The following is an 11,047-nucleotide window of genomic DNA, read 5'->3' on the forward strand; positions in this document are numbered from 1 at the left end:
GAATACCATCCTATCATACTACATCATAGTCATCTCAAAATCTATGTTGGCATTCAAGACAAACCATTATAAGCTCCTAGCTAAATAAGCATGGCATCAGAAACTATGATCTCTAAGTTGTCATTGCAAACATGGTTCTCTCACAACAAAGCTGAATCAGGCATGACAAGCTAGTCATATTTACAAAAACAAAATAGATAGAGTTCATACCAACTTTTCAGTCTGAGTCACTTCATCATATATCATCATTATTGCCTTTCATTTGCACGATCGAACGATGTGAACAATAATAAGAGCATTGGACTAAGCTAAATCTGAAGGCAAACACAAAGGAGAAGACAAAGTAATATGGCTCTTTGAAACCTAAACAGGTATGCAAGCAAGAACCACTAAACATTGTAACCAATATCTTCTACCTTGACCCAAAGAAAAACAAAACTATTTACACGTGAAAGCTCCCAACAAGCAAAAGAAGAAAGAAAAATCTTTTTGGGTTTTCTCAAAAGGACACAAAACAAGAAAACAAGAAAACAAAAATAAACTAGCATGGATAATACAGTGGCAAAGTGTGAACACCGTCTAACAAAGTGAAAGCATAAGTATGATTGTAAAGTCGGTGAGAACACGTACTCCCCTAAGCTTAGGCTTTTGGCCTAGCTTGGTCTACTCCCATGGATGGTCCTGGCGAAACCCAAAATCATAATGGGTGTTATACGGGAGTGCTGCAACCACTGTCTGAATAGCTGCCTCACGCAGTCGAGCAGCCGTCGCCTCCCTCTCATACTCCTGTGCCTCTCCTATGGTTATGTTGTATCTCCGTTTTACCTGAAAGTCAAAGAAAGCAGGAGCGGGAAGGGTAATATGGAAAACACGCTGCCGGTTAAATAGCAAGCCGTATAGGAGGGATCCATGATCTCTCTCAAGGAACTGGTAGCGTGTTAGAGTGACACGATCAAGGTAGGCTGTACGGAGAGGAGGGTCTTCTGAACGGATGGATACTCCAAGAAAATTTGCTAAGCGTGTAGCATAAACTCCACCAAAGAAATCCCCCTCACTGGCATTATTATTCAGCCTCCTTGCTATTATAGCTCCCATATTGAAGCTCCTGTCACCTGTTACTGCGCTCTTAAGGATACTAAGGTCAGAAGCGCATAGGTGACAATGTGCACCCTTGCCGTTAATGCACCTACCTATGAAGAGGGCAAAGTAGTGCAAGGCAGGGAATTGGATGCTTCCTATGGTGGCTTGCGTGATATCTCTGGTTTCTCCAACAGTTATACTGGAGACAAAGTCTCTGACCGAAGACTTAGAAGGATCATTAATACTACCCCATCGGGTATCTTGCAAATCCTATTGAAATCCTCCAAATCCATGGCGTAGGATTTATCGTACAGATCAAACAGTATGGATGAGTCACGGACAACTGAAAATTTAAATCTACGCACAAAAGGGGCAGTGAGCATAGCATATTTTTCACATTAATATGATAGGAATTCTTCTAACCCGGCATTGCGGACAAGTGTATCAAACTCATCCTTGAAGCCTGCTTCGATCATGAACTCATCGGAAGGCTATTTTCACATGGTTGTACCGGTGCGTCCCTTAGTTGAAAAGGTTCGGGCTCCCGAAAAGAAAGACGGGGACCCTTCTTACTTGAGGAACCACCATGAAACTTCCTCCTGAACATAATTTCCTTTTGCTGAAATTTTTGAAGTTCAAGAGAAAAGTGAATGAAGACCAACCACACCTTGTAGCAACTACTCCTACTAGTGCCTAGAGACCGTATCACACGCTAAAACTACTTGGGACCAGCTAAAATCAACATTTCTAGCTCAAGAACAGGGTCACCAAGGTAGCAAGAATACGCGATGGATAAAGCACTAGAGCAAAAACAAATTGGACCAATGGAGGAGTCACTTACCAAGGAGTAATTTCCCCAAAACGGTTCGGAGAATGGTGCTTTGAGCAAGGAGATCGAAACTCACAGCCAAATGAGCAAGAACACGGGTTTGAGCTGCGAAACAATTTTTTTTGGAGGTGGAAGAAGAGGATGGGAGCTGGAATGAGTGGAGGGTGTCCCTGTGGGCCCCACAAGATTGCTAGCCGCCACCAGGGGGGTGGCGGTGGCAGGGCTTGTGTCCCACTGGCAGGCCCCCAGGCCAACTCTCAGGCCCAGTAATTTTCAAATATTCCAGAAAAAATCATACTAAATTTTCAGGACCATCGGAGAACTTTTATTTTCGAGGTATTTTTCTCCGGGACGCTAAAACAAAAAACAGGAAAACTAAACTAAATCTATCATTTTCCTTCTAAGCAACATAAAATGAAAGCTCAAAATAGAGGTATGTGACTCTTTGGTTCATCCATTTCATGGTCATCGAAAGAAATCCCTCAATGGGGTTGATCAAGTCCTCATAACAAAACCTTCTCGAATCGCAAGAGAGAACGGAGAATTTTGGAATAGCCACTAAGTCACCTAAATGGGGATATGTATCTCCCCAACAAGCAAATCATACTTCATCGTGACGCGAGGAATAGGGCATTCAAAGCTCCCAATAAGAATCGATGAAGTCTTTTCGATAGCATTGATGCAATGCACTTGATATCGTTTGTTCGGAAAGTGCACCGTGTGCTCATTACCGTGGACATGGAAAGTGACATTGCCTTTGTTGCAATCTATATCAGCCCCTGCAGTGTTTAAAAAGGGTCTTCCGAGGATTACAGCCATGGCATCGTCCTCGGGAATATCCAAGATAACAAAGTCTGTTAAGATAGTGGTGTTAGCAACCACAACAGGCACATCCTCGCAAATGCCGTTAGGGAAAGCAGTTGATTTGTCGGCCATTTGCAGAGAAATTTCAGTTGGTGTCAACTTAACCAATTCAAGTCTACGATAAAGAGAGAGCGGCATAACGCTAACACCGGCTCCAAGGTCACATAAGGCAGTTCTTACGTAGTTTCCTTTAATGGAGCACGGTATGGTGGGCACTCCGGGATCACCAAGTTTCTTAGGAGTTCCACCTTTGAAAGTGTAATTGGCAAGCATGGTGGAGATGTCAAGATCTGGTATCTTCCGTTTATTAGTCACGATATCTTTCATGTACTTGGCATACGGAGACATTTTGAGCATACCAGTTAACCACATCGGCAGATAGATGGGTCTTATCATCTCAACGAAGCGCTCAAAATCCTCATCATCCTTTTTCTTGGATGGCTTAGGAGGAAAGGGCATAGATCTCTGAACCCATGGCTCCCTTTCTTTACCATGCTTCCTAGCAGTGAAGTCATTCTTATCGTATCTCTTAGGTTGTGGGTTATCAGGATTAACCGTAGGTTCAATCTCCACATCCTCATCATTGCTAGGTTGAGCATTATTATGAACATCACTGTCCATATTGTCACCAGGTTCATGTTCATAACCAGATTGTGTTTCTGCATCACACATAGAAATATCATTAGGTTCTTCAGGTGTGACAGTATTTGGTGAACTGGCAGGTAGGTTTCTATCATCCTTCTTCTTCTCCTTAGGATGACTGGGTGTATCAGCATTGATTCCTTGAGAATCTTGATCAATTCTATTAGGATGACCTTCAGGATACAAAGGTTCCTGAGTCATTTTGCCTCCTCTAGTAATGACTCTGACAGAGTTGTCATTTAATTCATTGAGCAAGTCATTCTGAGCTTTAAGTACTTGTTCTACCTGAGTAGTAATCATAGAGGCATGTTTACCCAGAAGCTTCAGATTATTGACATTTCTGTATACACAAGCACTTAAATGGCTAAGCATACGAGTACTTTGTTCCAAATGTCTGCTAACATAATTATTGAAACTCTGTTGTTTGGAAACAAAGTTGTCAAATTCATCAAAGCATAGGCTAGCAGGTTTGTCAAAAGGAATATCACTCTCATAAAACCTACGCAGAGAATTCACTTCTACTACTTGTATCGGGTTATCGAGACCATGGATCTCTTCGATAGGTGGTAGATTTTTGAAATCTTCAGATCTAATGCCTTTCTCTTGCATAGATTTCTTGGCTTCTTGCATATCTTCGGGACTAAGGAATAGAATACATATTTTCTTAGGAGTTGTCTTAGGAGGTGGTTAGGGAATAGTCCAAGCATTATCGTTGATCAAGATGTTATTCAGTAGGGTCTCAACTTGTTCTACAGTTTGTTCCCTAAAAACACAACTGACACAACTATCTAGGTGGTCTCTAGAAGCATCGGTAAGTCCGTTATAGAACATATCAAGTATCTCATTCTTCTTAAGAGGGTGACCAGGCAAAGCATTTTGTAGCTGGACAAGCCTCCCCCAAGCTTGTGGGAGACTCTCTTCTTGGAGTTGAGCAAAGTTGTATATTTCCTGCAAGGCAGCTTGCTTCTTATGGGCAGGGAAATATTTCTCACAGAAGTAATATACCATATCCTGGGGACTATTCACACATCCAGGAGCAAGAGAGGTGAACCAGGCTTTAGCGTCATCCTTTAAAGAGAAAGGAAACAACTTAAGGATGTAGTAGTGGCGGATCTTCTCCTCACTAGTGAAAAGGGTGGCTATATCGTGAAGTTTGGTAAGATGGGCTACGACCGTCTCAGACTCATAACCGTGGAAAGGATCAGATTCAACTAGAGAGATTATCTCAGGATCGACAGAGAATTCATAATCCTTATCGGTGATAAAGATAGGTGAAGTGGCAAACTTCGGGTCGTATTTCATCCTAGCTCTCAGAGATTTTTCCTACCACTTGAGAAGTAATTTCTCAGCGTCATAGGCATCCTTACACGCAAGAAAATCCTCAGCTATCTCTTCCTCCATAACATAACCCTCAGGTATATCAGGCAATTCATATCTAGGAGAGCTAGATCTAACACGAGCAAAAGCAGGTTCTATCTCAATAGTATCGGCAGTTTCAGAAGCATCACGAGCATTGGCAGTAACTTTAGCAATATGAGCATCAAGGAACACCCCTAGTGGAACATCAGACAAAGTAGTGTCTCTAGCAGTATCAAGCATAGCATCTCTAGCATCATCAGGCATAGCATCTCTAGCGGTATCAAGCATAGCATCATCAGGCATAGTATCAAGCATAGCATCTCTAGCAGTAGCATCATAAGCATCATCAAGCACAGGCGACATATCAAGATTTCTAGCAGGAAGTGATGTCGCAAACTTACTCATAACTGAAGGTGAATCAAGTGCAGAGCTAGATGGCAATTCCATACCTCCCCTCGTAGTTGAGGGCAAGACTTTGGTTTTCGGATCCTTCAGATTCTTCATAGTGATCAGCAGATATAAATCCCAAGTGACTTAGAGAATATAGCAATACCTCCCCGGCAACGGCGCCAGAAAAATGCTGACTCCATGACAGCAGACCTTCCCCTGCAACGGCACCAGAAGAATGCTGCTAGCACTCTCCGGCAACCGAAACTAGAAGAATGTTGTTGACGACCCACCAGCGCGTGGGATCGCGGCAGCTTTCGAGGGTAGAGTATTCGACCCAAATTTGTTGATACGCCAGGCAGGAGGTGAGAGAATACTCTCGAGTATTAGAAGCTGAATATGTCAGATTCAACCACACCTGAAAGATTAGTATCTGCAAGCAAAGTATCAGCAGCAAAGTAGTATGATAACAAAAGTGTCAGAAATGATCTGTTGATGGCAGACTATTCCTAACTGTCATATCAATGGCGCCAGAAGTTGCCCGTGGACGGAAAATATTCATTCACGTCAATGGTGCGAGAAAAAGTATTGTAGCAGGTAGCAGCAGTGTAACGAGTAACAGCGGTGGCAAGGAACATCAGTAGTGACGATAGTAGCAAGTAGCAACAGTGGCAAGCGACAGTAGCAGCAGAGCAAGATAAGTAACAACAGTAGAAGCAGAGCAAGACAAGTAACATCAGTAGTACGACAAACTCATAGGTAATGGGTCGGTGATTTGTTTGGATGATATTCATCATGCAACAGTTATAACACGAAGAGATATGTGGCTAGCTCCCGTTCATCAATGTGATGTAGGCATGCATTCCGTGTGTCGTCATACGTGCTTAGGGAAAAGAACTTGCATGACATCTATTGTCCATCCCTCCCGTGGCAGCGGGGTCCAAAAGGAAACTACGGGATATTAAGGTTCTCCTTTTAATAAAGAACCGGACCGACACATTAGCACTTGGTGAACACATGAACTCCTCAAACTATGGTCATCACCGGGAGTGGTTCCGGTTATTGTCACTCCGGGGTTGCCGGATCATAACACATAGTAGGTAACTACAACTTGCAAGATCGGATCTAAAACACACATATATTGGTGACAACATAATGATTTCAGATCTGAAATCATGGCACTTGGGCCCTAGTGACAAGCATTTAGCATGGCAAAGTAGTAGCAACATCAATCTCAGAACATAGTGGATACTAGGGATCAATCCCCATCAAAACTAACTCAATTACATGATAGATCTCATCCTACTCATCACCGTCCAGCGAGCCTACGAATAGATTACTCACGAACGTCGAAGAGCTTCATGGAATTGGAGAGGGAAGAAGGTTGATGATGATGATGGCGACGATTTCCCCTCTCCGGAGCCCAAAACGGACTCTAGATCTGCCCTCCAGATGAAGAACAGGATGTGGCGGCGCCTCCGTATCGCAAACGCGACGAAATCTTCTCTTTTTATTTTTTCTGGGATGAAAGTGAATTTATAGAGCTGAGATTGGGGGCGGCAGAGCCACATGGGCCCCACAAGCTTGCCATCCGCCACCAGGGGGGTGGCGGCTACAGGGCTTGTGGCGCACTGGCCCACCCCCTCAGGTGGATCTTTGCGCAGGTATTTTTCATATTTTCCAAAAATAATCTCCGTAAATTTTCAGGACGTTTGGAGAACTTTCATTTGTACACAAAAACAACACCAAGGCAATTTTGCTGAAAACAACGTCAGTCCAAGTTAGTTCCATTCAAATCATGCAAATTAGAGTCCAAAACAAGATCAAAAGAGTTTGGAAAAGTAGATACGATGGAGACGTATCACACGCGTGTGGGAAAAAATGGGCGAACGCGCGCTAGATTTAGGGTGCGGCGTCCAACACGCCTATAAAATGCAGCGCCCACCTCGCGCCCTTCCACCAAAAACCGTTGCCCCGTTGCCACGCCACGTGCCCTCCCTCGCCTCGCCACACCCCCCTCTGCCTCTTTTCTCGCCTTGCCGCCGCCGCGCCACCATGCCGTCGCGCCGCCGGGGAGCTTCGGTCTACCGCGACATCCGCGCGCCCCCTCCGGCACCTTCTACACCGAGGTCCGATCCGGCGACATGCGCCTTGGCCTCTGCATGTTTGACACCGCCGACGAGGCCGCCCACACGTACGACGCGAAGGCGTGGCGCCTCAACATGCCTCGTAGGGAGATGAATTTCCCCGAGGTGATGACGCTGGACTGGGCGCAGAACGTCGCGCCTCGTCCACGGGTTGTCACTGAAGAGGACCGTCGCTGAAACCGGAGGCGGGAGCGCCACCTCAGCATTGCTGAGATGGACGAGCATGCCATGGTGGAGTGGCGCCGTCAGTGTTGGGGAACGTCGCATGGGAAACAAAAATTTTCCTACGCGCACGAAGACCTATCATGGTGATGTTCATCTACGAGAGGGGATTTCCGATCTACGTACCCTTGTAGATCGCACAGCAGAAGCATTAGTGAACGCGGTTGATGTAGTGGAACGTCCTCACGTCCCTCGATCCGCCCCGCGAACCGTCCCGCGATCCGTCCCACGATCTAGTGCCGAACGGACGGCACCTCCGCGTTCAGCACACGTACAGCTCGACGATGATCTCGGCCTTCTTGATCCAGCAAGAGAGACGGAGAGGTAGATGAGTTCTCCGGCAGCGTGACGGTGCTCCGGAGGTTGGTGATGGTCTAATCTCGGCAGGGCTCCGCCCGAGCTCCGCAGAGACGCGATCTAGAGGTAAAACCGTGGAGGTATGTGGTCGGGCTGCCTTGAAAAAGTTGTCTCAAATCAGCCCTAATTGCTCCATATATATAGGAGGAGGGAGGGGAGGCTTGCCTTGAGGCTCAAGGAGCCCCAAGGGTTGTGCCACCAAGGGAGGAGGAGTCCTCCTCCAATCCTAGTCCAACTAGGATTGGAAGGTGGAGTCCTTCTCTCCTTTCCCACCTCCTTTTTTTTCTTTTCTCTTTGATTTTCTTCCTATGGCACATAGGGCCTTCTTGGGCTGTCCCACCAGCCCACAAAGGGCTGGTGCGCCACCCCCAAGGCCTATGGGCTTCCCTGGGGTGGGCTGCCCCCCCGGTGAACACCCGGAACCCATTCGTCATTCCCGGTACATTCCCGGTAACTCCGAAAACCTTCCGGTAATCAAATGAGGTCATCCTATATATCAATCTTTGTTTCCAGACCATTCCGGAAACCCTCGTGATGTCTGTGATCTCATCCGGGACTCCGAACAACATTCGGTAACCAACCATATAACTCAAATACGCATAAAACAACGTCGAACCTTAAGTGTGCAGACCCTGCGGGTTCGAGAACTATGTAGACATGACCCAGTGACTCCTCGGTCAATATCCAATAGCGGGACCTGGATGCCCATATTGGATCCCACATATTCTACGAAGATCTTATCGTTTGAACCTGAGTGCCAAGGATTCATATAATCCCGTATGTCATTCCCTTTGTCCTTCGGTATGTTACTTGCCCGAGATTCGATCGTCAGTATCCGCATACCTATTTCAATCTCGTTTACCGGCAAGTCTCTTTACTCGTTCCGTAATACAAGATCCCGCAACTTACACTAAGTCACATTTCTTGCAAGGCTTGTGTGTGATGTTGTATTACCGAGTGGGCCCCGAGATACCTCTCCGTCACACGGAGTGACAAATCCCAGTCTCGATCCATACTAACTCAATGAACACCTTCGGAGATACCTGTAGAGCATCTTTATAGTCACCCAGTTATGTTGCGACGTTTGATACACACAAAGCATTCCTCCAGTGTCAGTGAGTTATATGATCTCATGGTCATAGGAACAAATACTTGACACGCAGAAAACAGTAGCAACAAAATGACACGATCAACATGCTACGTCTATTAGTTTGGGTCTAGTCCATCACATGATTCTCCTAATGATGTGATCCTGTTATCAAGTAACAACACTTGCCTATGGCCAGTAAACCTTGACCATCTTTGATCAACGAGCTAGTCAACTAGAGGCTTACTAGGGAGAGTGTTTTGTCTATGTATCCACACATGCACTGTGTTTCCAATCAATACAATTATAGCATGGACAATAAACGATTATCATGAACAAAGAAATATAATAATAACTAATTTATTATTGCCTCTAGGGCATATTTCCAACAGTCTCCCACTTGCACTAGAGTCAATAATCTAGTTCACATCACCATGTGATTCCAACGAATCCAACACCCATATAGTTATGGGGTCTGATCACGTCTTGCTCGTGAGAGAGGTTTTAGTCGACGGTTCTGAAACTTTCAGATCCGTGCGTTCTTTACAAATCTTTATGTCATCTTATAGATGCTGCTACTAAGTGCTATTCGGAAATACTCCAAATATCTACTCTACTATACGAATCCGTTTCACTACTCATAGTTATTCGGATTAGTGTCAAAGCTTGCATCGACGTAACCCTTTACGATGAACTCTTTAACCACCTCCATAATCAAGAAAAATTCCTTAGTCCATCAGTTACTAAGGATAAATTTTGACCGCTGCTAGTGATTCAATCATGGATCACTCTCTGTACCTCTCAACAGACTTTGAGTCAAGGCACACATCTGGTGCGGTACCCAGCATGGCATACTTCAGATTCTACGGCCAAGGCATAGAAGACGACCTTCGTCTATTCTCTTTATTCTGCCGGGGTCGGGTTTTGAGTCTTAATCAAATTCACACCTCACAACGCAACCAAGAACTCCTTCTTTGCTGATCTATTTTGAACTCCTTCAAAAACTTGTCAAGGCATGGATCTTGTTGAAACTTCCATTAAGCGCTTTCGATCTATCTCCATAGATCTTTGATGTTCAATGTTCAAGTAGCGCAATCCAGGTACTCCTTTGAAAACTCCTTTCAAACAACCTTGTATGCTTTACAGAAATTATATATTACTTCTGATCCACAATATGTCAACCACATATACTTATCAGAAATTCTATAGTGCTCCCACTCACTTCTTTGGAAATACAAGTTTCTCATAAACCTTGTACAAACCGAATATCTTTGATCATCTCATCAAAGTGTATATTCCAACTCCGAGATGCTTGCACCAGTCCATTGAAGGATCACTGGAGCATGCATACTTGCTAGTATCTTTAGGATGGACAAAACCTCCTGGTTGTATCACATACAATGTTTGCTCAAGGAAACCGTCGAGGAAACAATGTTTTGACATCCTATGTGCAATATTTTATAAATAGTGCAACAACTACTAACATAATTCTAACAGACTTTTAGCATCGCTACGAGTGAGAAAGTCTCATCATAGTCAATTGTTTGATCTTGTTGGAAACATCTTTGCGACAAGTCGAGCTTTTCTTAATACTGACTTATCACCATCACCGTCTGTCTTCCTTTTAAAGATCCATCTTTACTCAACCGTCCTATGACCATCAAGTAGTTCTTCCAAAGTCTACACTTTGTTTTCATTCATGGATCCTCTCTCGGATTTCATGGCTTCCAGCCATTTATCGGAATCCGGGCCCACCATTGCTTTCTCCATAACTCGTAGGTTCACTGTTGCTCAACAACATGACCTCCAAGACAGGGTTACCGTACCACTCTGCAGTAGTACGCGACCTTGTCAACCTACGAGGTTTATAGTAACTTGATCCGATGCTCGATGATCACCATCATCAGCTTTCACTTCAATTGGTGTAGGCGCCACATGAATAACTTCCTGCGCCCTGCTACACACTGGTTGAAGTGACGGTTCAATAACCTCATTAAGTTCTACCACCCTCCCACTCAATTCTTTCGAGAGAGACCTTTCCTCGAGAAAGGATCCGTTTCTAGAAACAAACAC

The sequence above is a fragment of the Hordeum vulgare genome, chromosome 5H (genome assembly GCF_904849725.1).
Source record: "Hordeum vulgare subsp. vulgare chromosome 5H, MorexV3_pseudomolecules_assembly, whole genome shotgun sequence".
Classification (NCBI taxonomy): Eukaryota; Viridiplantae; Streptophyta; class Magnoliopsida; order Poales; family Poaceae; genus Hordeum; species Hordeum vulgare.